The following is a 17,859-nucleotide window of genomic DNA, read 5'->3' as shown; positions in this document are numbered from 1 at the left end:
CTCAGGGCATTTTTTGGGCTGAAAATTGTCAAAGTCCCTGGTTTTGGATGTTGACTGTTTGGGCAAATTTAGCACCACTTCCAAGGGGCCAGGAGTGGGTGGGCACTTCCTGGAAGGTAGAAGTCACTTCAGGCAGTGTCCAGGTGCAGGATTCCAGTTATTTGTCCTTTTTGTGTCCCTGCAGTCCATAACAGGAGGTCAGCAATCTAGCCATTGGAGTCACTCTGGTAGTCCTGGTATCAAGCAGCAAGGCAGTTCTCAAGCAGCAGGGCAGTCTTCTAAGGGTTCAAAGCAGTCTTCAAACAGAAGGGTAGTCATCTAGGAGCATCAGGGCAGTCCTCTGTCGTGCACAGCAAGCCACAAGCAGAAGGGCAGTCCTCTGAAGTAAGGGGCAGGCCTTCTGAATGTCCTCTACAGGTCCAGGGGTGCACTGAAGAGTGGCTCAGGAGGACCTTTTTTATTTCTGGTGCCATCTTTGAAGTGAGAAACTTCTAAAGTCCCACCCATAGATGGTTCAGGAATTCCCGTCCTCCCTTCCCAGGGTCCAAGGAGCCTATAATGGCAAAAAAACTGGTGTGAACTTCTTTGAGAGTATGCTGATGTAGCACCTTAAAAATACAAGTGTGGCAGGGAACATCTCTGCCCCACACATCCTGGCAGAATGTCCCATCCTACCAAAACCCAGTCTCACTGTCTCACTGCTCAGGAGGAATACACAAAGGCTAACTGCCAAGCACAGTAATGTGACCCAGGACACAGGCCGTGGGCACTAAATGATTAGGACCAGAAAATACCCACATTCTAAAAGTGGCCATTTTAGAATAGTGACTTCAAATCCGACTTTCCCATCAAAGAGGGTTTACAATTACAATTATTTAAAGAGCACAATGGCATTTCTACCTGTTCCCAGGCAAAAGTTATCACTTATTAAAAATAATAAGATGACGTAGTGTTATCCTATGGGAGAGGGAGGTCTCACAGTAGTGAAAACTAATGTGGGAGTTTTTCACTACCAGGACATGTAAACAGAAAACATACAAGTACGTGTCTGCTTTTTTGTAAATACACTGCACCTTCTCTGTGGGCTGTTTAGGGCTTACCCTAGGGGTAAATTTTAGGCCTGGAAAAAGTTTTATTTTGCCGGGTCAAACTGGTCGTTTAAAACTGCACCTAGGCTGCCACTGCATGCCTGAAAAATTAAAAGGCTACTTAGGTTGGTGGCACAATAAGTGCTTCAGGCCCACTAGTAGCATTTAATTTACAGTGCATGGGTTCATGTTGTGCCACCCACTCTGCTAGGGAATTATAAGTAAATTAAATTTGCTAATCAGGTGAATGCCAATTTTACCATGTTTTAATTAGTGTGTACAAGCACTTTAGCATTGATTAGCAGTGGTTAGGTGCAGAGCGTTCCAAAGCCAACAAAAACAAATTTCAGCAAATTGAAGGGAGTAGGCAAAACTGCTTGGGAGAAGAATACTCTAAAGCTGACAGGTTTAGCAGTTATATTATGTAATGTCATGTCATGTCATTTCATGGTCATGGTCATGTCCTGTTATTTTATGTTATGTTATGTCATGTAGATTTGTAGAGTGCACTATCAACCGGGAGAGTATCCTGGCACTGTGCCGGTGTGAGTCTACCCAAACCAGTGGACTAGTGGGACTACTGGAAAATGTTTAAATGTGTATTAATTTCCATAGGAAAAGTATTTTTTGTTTTGCTAATAACTTTGGGGCCGTTTAACGAATCTTCACAAAATTTTCACAACTAGTTTCAAAACTAGTTTGCGACTCACTTCAGCTGCTATCTGGAAAGTTTTGGGTTTGATTTGTCAAGTGGGGTCCGTGAAAAAGGGAGGACCAAAGTTAAGTTTTCCCCATGCAATTTCCCTAGGGAGTTTAGACACGACTATAGCACGAACCGCTGAAATGTATTACACCAAATTTTGTAGAAAGCTACCTTTTGGTCCAGAAAAAATTCTTTTTGTGATTTGGTGTAAATCCATCTAGGAGTTTTTGAGTTATTAAAGAAAAAAAGATTTATATATATCTAGTGACACAGAGGGTCTGCAAAGCTGACAGATCTCAAAATGGGATCTAATTGGCTGACACCACTTCAACTAGGAAGTGGTGGCAGCCGTTTGGGGACTCAGACTCAACTGAGCCCCAAGAAAAAATGCAAAAAACCCCACAAGGGGGGCAGGGTAGGAATATCCTGATCCCTAGGCCTGGGGGTGGGGGCCAAAAATGCTTTTTGCCACGAATCCGCAGAGGATCCTTGGACCCTCTACAAATATTTTTTTTAAAAACACAACCGCGGTTACCCACGCTTGCTTTTTTTGCCCTCCCCCCCAGATGGGCCAGGTCCCAAAGGAATTTAATTTATTATATCATAGTGGTGTGGGCACATTTGGCCCCACTTCCCAGGTCGATTATGGCTCCGGGGACCCCATTCCCTGGGTGCTCTCCCCCAGGACATAGTGGTTTACCCACCCACACTGGTGCGTGCGGAGAAACCTGTGTTTGCTCTCGCTTTAGGGGAAGCAATTTCAAAGTTCCAACCAAGCAAAAGCAAACACTAAGTCGGCTCCCAGTAGGCGGTGTAGGAGAGAGCTCTTTTTCCCCTGGTCAACCCCAACTTTTGCTCTTGTACTGATGCTTTTTTTTTACTGAAAGTGCACTGGGTCCCTGCTAACCAGAGCCTCAGTGCCAGAGCTCTTTTACTAAAATGAGACAAATGACAATTGTAACCCAATTGGCAAGGACTTTAGCGCTCCTTTAACTCCCTAGCAAATTGGTACCCCTGATAAGAAGGGGAAGGGTACTAAAGAGGGTCCCTAAGGGCTGCAGTATTTATTATGCCACCCTAAGGGACCCACAAAAACACATGCAGACTACCACTGCGGGATGTGTGAAGTGGTGCAAACTATTTCGAAAACACGACATTGCACACACCCTATGTGCAATGTCCACTACGCTGCTTGTACTATATGTAAGTCACCCCACAGCCGCAGGCCTTAGAGCCCTAAGGCAGGGTGCATTATTCTACATGTGAGGGCCTATCTGCAAGAGAAGATAGGCCCCTGTGATGTCTAGTTCCATTGCTAGATATTGCAGGTGATCAGGCAGCCATTTGAAAGACATGGGCTGTACACTGGTCATCACGAGTGATCCAGTTACATAATGACTGCACTGAAACTAATGGTGATTGGGATCAAACACCTCATCTTAATAAATCTGTACAATTGCCAGTATCAGATTTATTATGACATGCACCCAGAGGGCACCTTAGAGGTGCTCCCTGAAAACCTATGTTTCCTAGTGTGCTGGCAGACTGGTCCCGACCACAGACAAGTTTATGCCCCTGGCAGGTAGGAGCCTGCGCTCTCAGAGGCTAGAAACAATACCTGCCCCTGAGAAAGGTGATCACACGTCCTCCAGCAGGATGGCTAGCTCTTTAGCATATCAGGGCCAGGAGCCTCAAAGACCCTACACCAATTGAGATGCAACCCCAGCTTCCCCCTGTCCTATGGAACACCACCCCCCACCCTGAGGTCCATTTGGCAGCAGAGCAGGTGGAAAATAAGTTATTCAGGAGGCGTGTTTCACTCATAGCCGAGTTACACCCCTAAGGTGGGCTACTTGAAGTGTACACTCAAGCAAGGGTTCCACCATTTTATTTTTGCTAGAACTAAGAACTCTGGCTCAATAAATTTCCCACTCTTCAGAGGAAGTGGTCATATAAGGATTGTAGTCACACAAGTGGTAAGTAGCCTATTGGCTATAATCCTACACCCCCAGGAGCCCCTAAATTCAGTACTTAGGAGTCCCCCTGATACCAGGAATGCAGAGGTGTCTACCTGCGAACAGAAGAAGGACCAAGCCAACAATGCAAGAACTGTGGACCAGCACCAAAATTGGTGCCAAACCCTGCCTGGCTGCTGCTCTTCTGACAATTGCAAGAAACAACCCTCCATGCCACTGGCTAGCCTCCTCAAACCCTTGGAGGTCTGTCTAGTACCCCACCAACCAAGCAGCATCTCCCTCAAGGAGGAGGAGCCATCTCCCTTCATCTACGGGCACAGACTACATCTGCCTGGTTCACCATTTTGCTGACCATCGGGTCCATTGGGTTGGCCTGAAGGAGGACATCAAGAGTCCAGGGGGTCAGCCCCATTGTTTCACCATGTCTTCATAAGTGTCAAGAGAAGGTTTCTTTAACAGTGGACGTATAGATGTCTTTTTCCAGATCTTAGGAAATTGACCTTAGAGCAAAATGCTGTTCAGAAGGTTAGTAAGAGGACCTGCTACCGTATCTGCTATTTCATCGAGATTTGGGGGGTAAGGGGTCGGAAGGAGCTACCGACTTAGTAATTCCTATTAGTATGATCACTTCTTCTTTCAACATGAAAAACGAATAAAGCTGTTTTTTATGGTTCTTGGAAGTTTGGGCAGTTGAGTTCTGTAATTTCTAAAAACAATGTGTAGGGGCCAGCTTCATGACTGCTTGGTTAATTCCATTAGAACAGCCAACTGAGTGAAGGTCAGGATCATTTACCAAAAAGGGTTGTGAGGTGTCTAAAATAGTAATGAGTTAATTTTTGTTAACTTTTGTTCCATGCATGATATTTAATAGCTTTTGTAGTTGTGGTCACTAAAAGGGAGGGAGTTTTAAAGCAAACCTGATAAAATAGTGATCTGACCAAGTAAGTGGGAGTGTTATGTTCAGTTGTAAATTACCACCCAGATCGTAACCTGCTAAGTGTGTGTCAGTATTTATGAATTGATTTTAGTCAGAGCAGCTGAGGATGTTGATAAGTCGTTCCATCTTTTTATTGGTAGAATTTTCAATATGAAAATTAAAATCACCTAAAATGGTGAAGTTTGAGAATGACGTACAGAATTCAAAAAGGTCATCCACCAACTTTAAGAAAGGTACTCATGGCCCAGCAGTCTGTAAAGAAGAAGTCCATTAAAAACATAATTGTTAGTGAGTCTACATGTAAAAATGAGTGCTTCACAATTCAATTCAGTTACTGGCTTGCATGTAATCTCCAGATGCTTGCAATAGAATATCAGTAGCCTGCCACCCCAGTTGGAGACACAGTAATGTCGATAGATAGCATAGCTCGCTGGGGCAGTAGCCGCAAAATCTGGACCAATGGCTTCATCTACCCAAGTCTCAGTGAGAAAAACAATCACTGGCGAATAGGCATCAAGAATTTCAAAGAGTTTGTATTTATGCTTGATTACTTAATGAGTGTTTATCAGGCGCAGTTAATGTTGGTAATGCTGGCAGAAGTAGTGGTAGCATGGTCATAACCTTGAAATTGGGTATAGTAGGTTTAGCGAGTGACTTAGGACTGTATAGTAAGTGACACTTTACACATTAATGGCGTTCCAACTCATCGCAAAAATCAAACTTGCTGCACAAGGTGCTCCTACCTGGATGATTAAGTTGTAGAAGCTGCTCTCTGGAGAAATTCTGTATGGAAATGTGACCAAGGGTTGTGACGCTGGGCACAGACAAGTGCAGACAGGGTTGTCTTTGGCATGCTGATGGCACGCCCGCTGTGCATCTGCACAATGTCCCTATTTTTATGGGGAGTTGGACGCATTGGGCAGAGTAAGCGCTGCACCGCTAACATACTTTTCCCGCGTCCTCAGCGAGAAGGCTATCAGGGAGAAAAAGACCTTAGAAGAGGTTGCAAATAATAATAAAAATAAGTGCACATTCGTACAGGCTCTGTGATTGTCCCCCAAAGAAATGTGTAAGAGGAGAGCAAAAGTGAGTAAAGTGCAATGCGAAAAGTAATGTAGGATAATGCAATTTAGAATGCCCCTAGCAACAAGTTAAAAGCTGATCTGATATGCTCCTAACAGAGGGTTTAAAACAATTACAAATGCTCCCTGCAGTTTAATCAATATGCAAGAGTTTACAAGCCAAAACAAACATGCTACAAATTACAAATAAGTCTAGCTAGACCGTGAGAGTGAGAGCTTCTGACTTGAACGACCCATCAGGCATATCACCACTGCACCCGAGCCCGTGTCCACCTCAAATGACTGTGTCTTTGAGCTCCAGAGACCTTCAAAAGCTGAGCCCCCCAGTGGGTTCTGCCGGACTGATACCTCAGTCCCCAGCTGCAGCCTTTTTCTTTTGTAGGTACTTCTCCATTGACTGTATCATGTAGCGTTCAATGCTACCTATATAACCAATGCGACCAGCACCTCTGCGCCCAGAAACACTAGGGCAGGTAAAACCGAACTGCTGTTGATTTCTTGGACCTTAGCCACTTAAGGTCAAGGGAAGATCCCTGAAAACTGTTCAAAAGTATCTCAGTACAGTGTATGCTTCTCCCATAGGATAACATTACCATGTTCAAGCCTCCTGCCTCAAATCTGACAGCTGTGATTTTCTACTGTTTTACCTGTAAAAAACCTATAAAACCTAAAGTACTTGCCCAATATCGATGATCTAGGTGTCAAAATATATATAAAAATCTCTCTTGTTTTTCTAAATTTGTCTCTGATTTCTTTTTGAGTGTGTGTCTCATTTCTTGACTGTGTGTGTACAACAAATGCTCAACACTCCGCCCTGATAAGCCTAAGCTGCTTGATCACGCTACCACAAATACAGCACTTGGGAATCATAAAGCAAGCCCCTGTAAACCAATAAGGGTTGCCTGGACTTTTTGCTTGGTGTACCTCTACTTTCATACACCACATAAAAGCCAGCTTCCTACAGGCAGGAGCCGCTGGGAGCCGACTTTTCATCTCTTTCCCTGCCCACATTGAAATGGGCAGGGAAACACATGAAATGATTGCCCATGCCCATTGGGATCAGCAGTTTTAGTTGCTGCCTGCGGGGGGGTGCAATGTCGGCTCAACTCTGACAAAACTGAGGTCCTCATCCTGGCTTCCACCACCTCCAACTGGGATGACTCCTAGTGCCCCTCGCGATCAGAACCCTCCCTTCATCCATTAACCACTCATGCAACCTCTGCATCATCCTTGACTCCTCGCTCTCAATGAACCACCAAATCAAAGCCGCCTCATCCTCCTGTTTCCACAATCTCCACCTGCTCCAAAAGATTTTCAAATGGATCCCCACTGAGTCCAGGAGAACAGTCACCTAGGCGCTCATCAGCAGCAAGTTAGACTACAGCAACACACTCTATGCCGGCACCACCCAAAAATGCCAAAAGAAACTGCAGAGAATCCAGGACACCTTGGCCAGACTCATCCTGGACACCCCCAATGCAGCCACATCACTGCTCACCTGAGAGACCTTCACTGGCTCCAGATCAACAAAAGAATCACCTTCAAACTCCTCATGCACGCCTGCAAGGCCCCCCACAACATCGGACCTGCATACCTCAACCACCACCTGTCCTTCTACACGCCCACCAGACACCTCTGCTCTGCCAAACTGGACCTGACACCACCCCAAGGATCTGCAAGAACTCAGCAGGAGGAAGATCTTCTCTTACCTCACTGCGCTGACCTGGAACGCTCTTCCACTACATCTCAGGCAATCACCCTCACTGCCTTAGTTCAATAAGAACCTCAAGACCTGGCTCTTCGACTGAGCTGCAACTACCCTCCCCTAGCGCCTTGAGACCCTAACTGGTGATTAGCCACGCTATACAAGAACACTGATTGATTGAATGATTGATGGATGCATGTGTAGACGATGGATGTGTGAACGGATGGATAAATGGGGTGACCAGTGGATGGAATGGGGAAAGATTGAATGATGGATGAAAGAATGCATGGACACAGAATGTAAAGGTGAAGTAGTAGTGTATATTGGCGGGTTGAAGGAACTTGAAAAGATGAATGGATAGATAATTGTATTGAAGAGACAAGGAAGCTCTTTAAAAAAGGAGGGTAGGACTTACTTGCTTCGCTTGCTTGGTGCCATCAGAGCTTTGGTTCAAAGTAGGGTGTTATTTAATGTTCTAGCTACTCCCTTGCCTCCCACTTCCATTGGACTATACTAGGGAGGGAAGAGAGTTACGAAGTGCAAAAAGCCCTGTCTTGTCCTATTCTTTACATAATAGGTTAGTTATTAGTGCACAATGGACATCGTCCATTCACACAAATCAATAACTTGTGTAAGAGTTCGCATCACACCATTTAAAATTGTAGATCAGGGCAGCCTGGCAGCAGCCTCGCAGGACGTTTACTTGAACACAGAACAGCTTCAGCATGGATGCCAGCCTGTCCTCCGGAGGCTGAATGAACTCCATACGAAAGTGTGAGAAGCCCATACAAATATGATGTGCCTGAAGGTGCCACAAAAATCCTGACCTCCATTTATAAAGTGGGATATCTGCGAAGGGTGAGTGTAGATAAATCCGTCAGCCTTCCTCAAAAAGTATCTGCTGTGTTGTTGTAGAAGGGTAGCAGTATTTCCCTGGAGGTTCAAAGATTTTAGAGTGAACTCTGAAGCAAAGCCTAACCAACATAATCATAAGCCTACGCTGAAATTTGCTTACCGAATATCTCACAATCTCAGCCCCATCTGATGGTCACGTACTAATCTGTTCAATGGCAATACCTCAGTTTGTTTTCGCCAACACCAAAATATGTACAACATGCAAACACAGCTCCTCCCTGCCTGGTCTCTCTCACTAGGGGGCATGTTTATGAAGGTTTTGTGTTGCCCTTGTGCCATGCAAGGGGTGCAAAACCCAAGTCAGATTTATCAAGGGATGCAATGCTACCTTGTGTGTCCCTGCATGGCTTGATAAATCCAGAGTAACGCAACCAAGCGCAAATTGCTGTGTTGCATTATTCTGCCCCAAGAAGGCATTCCATGGGTGGAGCATGGGTGTTCCCACCCATCCATCCATGGTTTTTGATGCATCCCCAGATTTACCAACACTGATAAACCTCGGATTGCACGAAAATGCTACAGCTCCCCAGGGGATACATAACAAGAAGAAATATCTTTATTTTTCCTTGTTTTTTCCCTTTTTCTATGTGTGCTGCAGTCTACAGCACACATAGAAAGAGGAAAATGGCTCAGCGGATTGTTTTGTGCAGGAAGGTCCTCCTTCTTGCACAAAAACAATGCTGTCTGTAACACAGGCACACCTGCACCATGGTGCATGGGTGTCTGCACTGGTGCTAAACATCCAAAAGGCCACCAGCACAAGGAAATAACAAGAATGCGTTGTACTATGTTAAATATGGCACATTCCTGCCCTATACCCTTTCACGCAGCATAGCAAGGTGGCTTGCTGCGCTGCGTGAAAACTACATAAACATGTCCCTAGGTTTACTGCAAGTGGGTCTGGGACTCTGATACCTGCGCCAAAGGCCCACACCAACATATGTCCAAACCATCAGCACTCCACCCGGTCCACAGAACAGACTCTTGAGATCGGATCACTGTTTGCCTCACATGCCACTTGCTTTACGTGTGCCTGTGGCAAGGCCTCAAGTCAGTGTGGTCGCAGGCCGGTCAGCAGAGTTTGGGACACGTGAATTACACCTCCCAAGGGCAGGACCGGCAAGCTGCGGGAGGCCACAAGCCTACGAAAATTAAACACAGAAATTGGTCAATGGTATTTGTACCGGCAAGGTAACAGTACACCGGAAGCCTGCAAGGTCGAAAGGGGAGTGCAGGACACCCCCCCCCCCAACAAGATCTACTTTAGACATCACCGTCCGGAGAAGTTGATTGTCGCTGCGATCTTCGTCTGCCGATTACGCCAAGTAGAGAAGGAACCCACTCCTCTCTAAACTGCTCATCACAAGAGGCTTTGAAAATGGCAGACATGTCAGCAAAGACGATTGCGGGAGCATCATGGGCAGCTGCAACTCCGGCAATGCACCTGACCCACCATACAGGCACCTGCAGTCAGAACTGCGGGCCCATGAAGGAGTGATGGGCCAGGGTTACACATGCACACAAGCACCTGGAGCCAGATGGTCGTTCTCAAGGCGCAGGATACTCTCAACACAACTGATGAGTGGCCTGAGGGTAGCTAAATCTCAGGAAGATATCCGGACTGGGCAGGTCTCACACTAGAAGTTCGGGCGGAAGAGTCCTTTTGTTGAGGTACACGGGGGCTGGCTTTATGACAGCTCATAGAGCAGATTGACAGAAGCCCTATGTCCTCAGTACATGGTGCTCTAAAATAGGGCGTCTCTGGCTGCCTTTGGTTTTGCAGACTGTCGACACCCGGTCTGGCTGTGCTTTAATGTCACGCTGCCGACTGGCCAAAAAATAGCCCTTTCTGGGGCTGAGATGGCATTTGAAGTGCAAATTTTGCAATCCCACTGCTAGGGTGCACATTAATGGGCCTCCAAAACAGAGGAGATGCTTAAGCAATAGTGCTGCCCAGAACAATCAATGACTGCCTACAGAAGTGTGGGGTTTGTTTGACGGGCGAGCTAGATAGGCACAGAGCAGCTGCTTGGAGGTCCCTTGGGAGGAGATGTGTCAATGGAGGATGTACAACTGTTAGGGAATCACAGTAGCTACAGCTATCAAAGTGTCCTATGCCAGACCTAATTTAAATTGACCCAGTACAGTTTTGCTCAGAGCTATAGCTCAGCGCTGCAGACACTTGCTGATCGCCGTGCATATCACCTGCAGGACGGGATTCGAATCCCACTGCGGGAGTCAATATCAACTATACCTTCCCATAACTTATGCACTTCATTTCAGCATAAGAAGTTAAAGTGCTAATAGCCAGCAGGATGGCTCAGTGAGTTAATCACTCACTTCTAAGAAAGTTGGTAAATTTGAATTCTACCAAGGCCATCTCTGTCTTCCGTCCTTCCGAGGTTGGTCAATGGAGGACCTGTGATAAGTCTGGTAACAGAAACACGTTTGTAACCAGGAGCTTTTGCTCAGAGGCAAGGTTATGTGCCATTTAAGTCTGAAACCCCTCTAATGCAAGGGTTCGAGTCCCTCGACCTGTGGCAAAGTATTATATGTTTGTATTTGCTCATGAGAGTGAGGTGAAGGTCATGGGTTTGTATCCTGCCAATTCCTCAGTCATCAAGCTTTCCAGAAGAACGCTGTTAATGGCGCCTGTCAGCAGACAACAAAGGCTGTGTAGTTTTATGAATGTAGTGTTATGACTATTAGTGTAATGTAGTGTTATGACTATTAGTGTTATGACTATTGTCTTACCTTTATGTTTATTTATGGAACGTGCGGTCATTGTCGTAGTGATCTGGTTCTGGAACTTGAAGGACGGTTTGTGCCGGCGGTTGTTCCGAGAGCCGGACGTTGCATCGTGGTCGTGGGTTTCCTCCTCATGAAGAATAAACGCTTACTTCGCAGCAAGCCTGGATCATCTCATTTCTTTCCTCGAGCACAGCACCCCTTGTTACAATTTTTGGAACCAGGAGTGGGGGGCTTGCTGCTGTGCCACCAGAGGAGGAGCCCACAGACAGCCTGTTGTCTCCGTAGCTTGCCCCTGCTGTCAACAGCCGTCTTCTACAGCCTCCTTGAGCCCTGAGGTTGTCGGCAACTGCCACCTACAGTCTTCTTTGACTCTGACTCTGACTCCTGATTCACATAGGCAAGGATTTTTAGGCGTATTGGTCTGCGTTTTGGACACTGTTGATGCGCGTTGTCTTGGTAACGTAGGCAACGCTTCTTCGGAACAACAGCAGCCATATTGTGAGTTATTGGCACACGCGTTCCTTGGTAACTAAGGCAACGCTGTGTGGAAACTCCAGCAACCATTTTGTGAGTCTATGAGACGTTGCTTTGGCACCGTAACGCGTCAAATGCTTATCCAGCAGTTCGGAAGCCAATTTTGAAGGCCTAACGATGCAGATGACCAAGACCACAGCGTTGCCTTGGTGATATAGGCAAACGCGTTCCTGGTAATTACTACGTTGTCATGGTTACTTCCTTTCAACTGTAATTTTTTCTTCAGCAGCCTTTATGACATTTCATGTTATTGTGTTAAGCAAAACTTTTGGGTTCTCCTTTAGCTGTTCATTCTAAATGGCTACCAATCAAGGTATTATTCAACCTCCTCCATTTTTGCAGAAGGCTGGGAAGCCTGAAATCAAATGGTCTGAATGGCTGCGCATTTTTTAAAACTATCTAACGGCAATTGATGCTAATGACTTTTCTCCTCAGAGAAAAATAGCTTTACTTTTTAATCAGCTTGGTGTGGCTGGTCAACGTGTTTTTGATGCCCTACCAGTGATTCCTCCACCTGGGAGTGGTGATTAGTCGTGGAACGCTTATTTTGAAGGAAAAGAAAGGCTGAAGAAACAATTTTCTAATGACTAGCGTATTATTAGAGAGATTCAATTTTGCAATGTGTAAGCAGTCAAGTGATGAGACGGTTGAAGAGTTTGTAGCTAATCTACGAGTTTTAGCCTCTAAATGTGAATTTGGGCCCAATGTTGATATCTACATATGTGATCAATTTGTTTTTTATTGCTTCCATAAAAAAATTCAACAAAGACTTTTAGCTTAGAGTAATCCAACTCTAGAGGAAGTATTAATTTGGCTAAAGGAATAGAAAGATCTGTTACTACATCCAAGGTTCTAGCTAATCAAAATGCTACATTAGATTGTGTCTTTAATGATGAACTAGTTTGTTCTGTAGGTAGTATGAGACATGTTAAACAAGATAAAATTGTTCATGGTCAGCAAAGTAAGCATTCACGGATGTGTTTCCGTTGTGGTTCTAAAATGCATCTAGGAAATGATAGTTCATGTCCTGCGAATGGAAAAAGGTGCAATTTTTGTCAAAAAGTTGCCCACTTTCAAAATGTTTGTTTGGCACAGAATAGTAACAAAAGTGTTTCAAACAAGGTGAAGATCAGCAATGTGAATCTGTCCGAGGACACTGCACAATGTTCTGTTCAGTTTTCTAATGTTTTGTTAACTGTCTTGTAACAAACCTGAAAAAGTAATCAAAGCTGCTATTTGTAATGTGACTATTCAAGATAGGAACATTTCTGTCTTAGCTGATTCAGGGGCTCCCATCACTATTTTGGCTGATCATACTTTTTTCAAACACTGGCATGAACATATCAGTCTACATGCCCAGGACGTAAATCCCGAGGCATTTGGTGGCCATGATATAGATCTCCTAGGGTATTTTTGGTCCAATTTGCAGTGTTTGGTGAGGTCCATCTTTACGAAAGTTTATGTTGCAGTCAAAAGGCGAGACATTATTGGATGGAAGGATTTGGCCCGTCTTGGCATTATTCTTCAGCCGGGCCATGATGATCCTGTCGTTTTGGGAGGTGTACCAAATTTTGTTTTGGAAGATCATATTGCCAATGTCAATATGTCTAACGACGTTATGGAACATTTAGTCACTTTGTTCCCTGAAATTTTCATAAATAAAGTGGGTACTGTATGAGGGATTGAACACGCAATTAAGTTTAAAAAAATGCTATTCCTGTCGTGCACAAAGTTAGGCCAGTCCTGTTAAGTGTCAGAACAGATTTAGAAAAAGTTGTTAGATAAATTGCAAGATGAGGGCATTATTACTCCCACTGATTCAACTGAGTGGGTTTCTCCCATTGTGATCTCAAAGAAAACTAATGGAGATTTAAGATTATGTGTGGATTTGAGATCTGGTAATCAAAATATCATAGTTGATTGCCACCCTCTTCCACATATTCAGGAGATGATCACATATCTTGGGCGCTCAAAAATGTTTTCAACTATTGACCTTCATTCTGCTTACCATCAAGTTTCTTTATCTGAGGAATCTCAGCATTTAACTACCTTTATAACTCCTTTTGGAGCTTTCAAATATTTGCGCTTGCCTTTTGGGCTTGCTTCTGCGGCAAGTGTTTTTTCAAAAACTCGTGGATGAGTTATTCTGTAATTTTCCGAAAGTTCAGGCATTTCAGGATGATATTTTAATTCACACAGAGACACAGCGTGAACACTTTGATATTCTGGTTAAGGTTTTAAACATTCTGAGAGACAAAGGTTTCACTGTTAAATCCAATAAATGCAAAATAATGGTAACTGAAGTTGAATATTTGGGTCACATCATTTCCGCGCAGGGCATTAAACCTAAATTCAGCAATTTGGATGCAGTGAAAAATGCAAGTCCGCCCACTGATAAAGACGATTTAGGATAATTTTTGGGGCTTTGTGAGCTTTATGCCAGGATCATTCCTGGTTATGCTATGGAGGTACAGCCTTTGAGATCTCTTCTCAAGAAGGCAAAAAAATTGAATGGTCTGATGATTTAAACATTGTTTTTAGTAAAGTGAAGAATTTAGTCATTAATGCTCCTGCGTTACAGGCTTTTGACCTGTTAGGAAAACCATTCATTATGGTTGATGCCAGTTTGAAAAGCAATTATGTTTTTGGAAAATGGGTTGAAGGTCACGAACATAGTGTGGCTTTTGGTTCGAAAACCTTGTCTGAAGCTGAATCTCACTATTGTACCATTGAGAGGGAAGATCTTGCCTGTGTATGGGGTGTTCAGAAGTTCAAAACTTACATATGGGGAACCACTTGTGATTTATACACAGATCACAAACCTCTTGTATTCCTATTGAATGGAAATGGTTTAGGTAAAGCGTCAGCAGGTTTAGTTTGTTTGTTGTCTAAACTACAAAAGTATAATTTGGTCAAGAAATACATACAAGGTGGGAAGAACTTTCGTGCTGATTGTTTGTTCCGTTTACCATTGCCTTATGATTTTTCAAAGGAAACAGATTCTGAACAAGAATGTGTAGTAGCTTTAATGGATGTTGTAGCTGTTTCTGATAGCCATATTACAGAACAAGACTGGTTGACATCTACGGCTAAGGATGAGGTGTTGTCTAAAGTTTTAGTTTTCTTGAAGACTAAATGGCCACCTGAGAAAAAAGTATCTAATGAGTTAAGGTGTTTTGCACAGGTCGCCAGGGAATTATCCTGTGAAAATAATATTTGTTTGAGAGGTGATCTTGTGGTTCCACCTATTGCACTTAGAGATAAAATCATTAGTATTGCACATGAAGGTCACCTGGGAATATCAGCGACTGTCAAAAAGTTGAAATTGTCTTATTGGTGGCCTGGCTTAGACAGAGAAGTGGGAGGATTTGTTAATAAGTGTCCTGAATGTATTGTCTCAGAAAAAACAATGGAAATCTGTCACTAAACCACTTCACCCTGTTCCACTTCCAGAAAAACCTTGGGAAAAAATAGCTTTGGATTTCTCTGGAACCTTTCATCTTTTGCCTAGGGATCAGAGGTACCTATTAGTTGTAATTGATTACTTTTCAAAGTGGATATATTATGTGTTTGCACCTTGTGCTGATTCTGATGTTGTGATCGCGTTTTTAAGCACATTTTTCAGGTTAGAAGGCACAGTTAATACCGGGGTCACCAACAATGGTACACATTTTGTATTTAACAAAGTCAGAGATTTTTTGAGTCTACATGATATTAAACATCAAAAAGTAGCGTTACACAGCCCATCTTCGAACGGTTTACTGGAAAGGGTCAATCGTATTTTTAAAGACGGTATTCAGACTGGCTTATCTTCTAATTCTGATGTTGCAGAATTCTTACAGGAGAAATTGTGGGGGTACTTAACCACCCCTCCTACTACTACTGGGGTCACTCCTTTCAGGTTACTCAATGGTAGAGAACCCAGGAATAAACTTGTACCAAAATGGATGTTTGGCCTAGTACAGGGTATATCAAATTCAGAGGATTCTTCTTCTTAAAGGAATAGAGTGCACTTAAGCAATTGAAACAGAAAGATGACTATGATCTCAAGAAATTTTTTAAGATTATTGACTTTTGTGTGAATGATTGGGTTTTAATCAAAAAGCCATTTAGGGTTTGCAAAGGAGAATATAAGTATTATTTACCTTCTAAAATTGTTAAGGTCACGAAAACATCTGTTTTATTAGAAATGAAAGGTTGGTGGAACAAGAGAAATGTTATTCATGTTGCTCCTGAAGAAGTACACATTTTTAATGACATGCATCACGTTAAGAATGGTGAAAGTTCATGTTATCTACTGAGGTTGGGAATCAGAAAACTCAAGATTCTGAGCAAACTTCTTTACTTAATGGTGAACAGATGTGTAGCACACCTGCTTCTCCAGGCGGGTCCTTTCCTTGTGTTACACATAATGATGTTGACTCTACAAATGAATTTGTTCCACAGCATAATACAGTTAGTGATCCAATTTTGGATTTTGCTGATTCCTCATCAAAACGTGTGACCACTCGTAGTTTAAGAACTGTTAAGTTGCCATCCAAGTTTAATGATTTTGTTCTTGCTTAGTATTGTGTTTTTTTTCTCTTTTCAAGGGAAGGAGGTAATGTAGTGTTATGAATGTAGTGTTATGACTATTAGTGTAATGTAGTGTTATGACTATTAGTGTTTGGGCGGGGCTCAGTGGCACAGAGGACGCGAACTCTGATTTTTAGGCCCTATAAGGGCGGAAATACCATTTTTTTTTTTTTATTATGGTTGTTGTACTAATACTGGCTGTACTCCTTCTTAGTTTTTCTTCGGAGGTCGTCTGTTGCCGGTTTGGGTAACTGGTATGAGTCTCCAATGTGTTTTCTTCTCTCCTTTAGGTGGCGATCTCCAGGTAGTTTCTTCTTGGTTCCCGTAGGTTCTCGTGAAATAAGAGGATATGTCCAGGTAAGTAGGACTGTAGTTTGTTATCTCTAATCTGTTAGTACAGGGGTTAAGTGGGAAGGAACTATAGGAGATAGTGTGTTAACGGAGGGTATATAAAATAGGCAAAGGAGGAAAGCGGGTTATTAGTGTGGCTATTTTAGGCTGGTGATAGGATGGGAAGGTGGTCCGTGGTTCCCAAGTCCCTGACACCCAAATAACCTGCCTGGTTCCCTTCCTGCCCTCCCCGAGCTCCTTTTCTTCCTTCCCCTGCCCTTTTCCCCTTTAGTGTTGATGCCCCTTCAATATGGCCCGTACCTTGTTTAGCCACGACCCTCCTGGGTCGTGCCAGGGTCTCTCTCTTCCTCGCGGTCTCTCCTCGGCTCGAACGGTTTGGCTGGGCTTCCCCTCCTCGGCACTCGTCTCGGCTGTTTTCTCTTCTGGCTCCCGTGTTTCCTGCGGCTCGTCTCCTTCGCCCGTCGACCCCTCTTCCTCTTCGGCGTCTCCCTTTTGTGCCGTCTTTTCTCCTCCCGACGCGGCAACCCGGAAGTCCGGTGCCGAAAGGGAGTTCCGCACCCACGCGTCTCCATGGCGACGCGGGTCGGAGACGGAGGAGGTGCGCGGCCGGCGCCATGTCCGCGCGTCGGTAGGCGAGGTGGACGACACCCGCCTACATAGTGTTATGACTATTGTCTTACCTTTATGTTTATTTATGGAACATGCGGTCATTGGCGTAGTGATCTGGTTCTGGAACTTGAAGGACGGTTTGTGACAGCCGTTGTTCCGAGAGTCGGACGATGCGTCGTGGGCTTCCTCTTCGTGAAGAATAAACGCTTACTTCGCAGCAAGCCTGGATCATCTCATTTCTTTTCACGAGCGCAGCGCCCCTTCCTACAGGCTGCGACCATGGCTCGCACACGAAAGCAGATAACAAAGGTTGTTTGCCAACAGTATGGCGACCGGTGATGGCTGCCTTGCACATTCATGTAATGATAGCACTCCAGTTCTTTAAACACGTTTTAATTCTACTCTGTTGTCACGGTTATTTGTTCCTAAAAGAGGCGCACTCAGGGAGACTTTCTCCTACTGCGTTTACCGTGGTAGATGCACAGTGAGGCGCTATGTTGTCACCTGCCTAATAATTATGAATGTTACATACCTTGTGTGCCACACTATGCATGACATATTTGCCCAGTGCTGAATTAAATGATATGTAGTTAAGCAAAGGAACAGATTGGTCACTACTAACTGTTGTTTGAA

General features: G+C 44.2%; 1 protein-coding gene across 1 annotated transcript in view; it reads right to left on the bottom strand.

Annotated features, from left to right (window-relative positions):
• DTNBP1 (dystrobrevin binding protein 1) overlaps positions 1-17,123 on the bottom strand; it is a 458,894-nt gene extending 441,771 nt beyond the window's left edge. The window contains exon 1 of the mRNA XM_069218782.1: positions 16,918-17,123. The gene's annotated coding sequence lies outside the window, so the exon portion shown is untranslated. The remainder of the gene's footprint in view (positions 1-16,917) is intronic.
• Between the last annotated feature and the right edge of the window lie 736 nt (positions 17,124-17,859).

Source organism: Pleurodeles waltl, chromosome 2_1 (assembly GCF_031143425.1).
Source record: "Pleurodeles waltl isolate 20211129_DDA chromosome 2_1, aPleWal1.hap1.20221129, whole genome shotgun sequence".
Lineage (NCBI taxonomy): Eukaryota > Metazoa > Chordata > Amphibia > Caudata > Salamandridae > Pleurodeles > Pleurodeles waltl.
The sequence above is the reverse complement of the archived record's forward strand: the minus strand, read 5'-3'. Positions and strand labels throughout refer to the sequence as shown.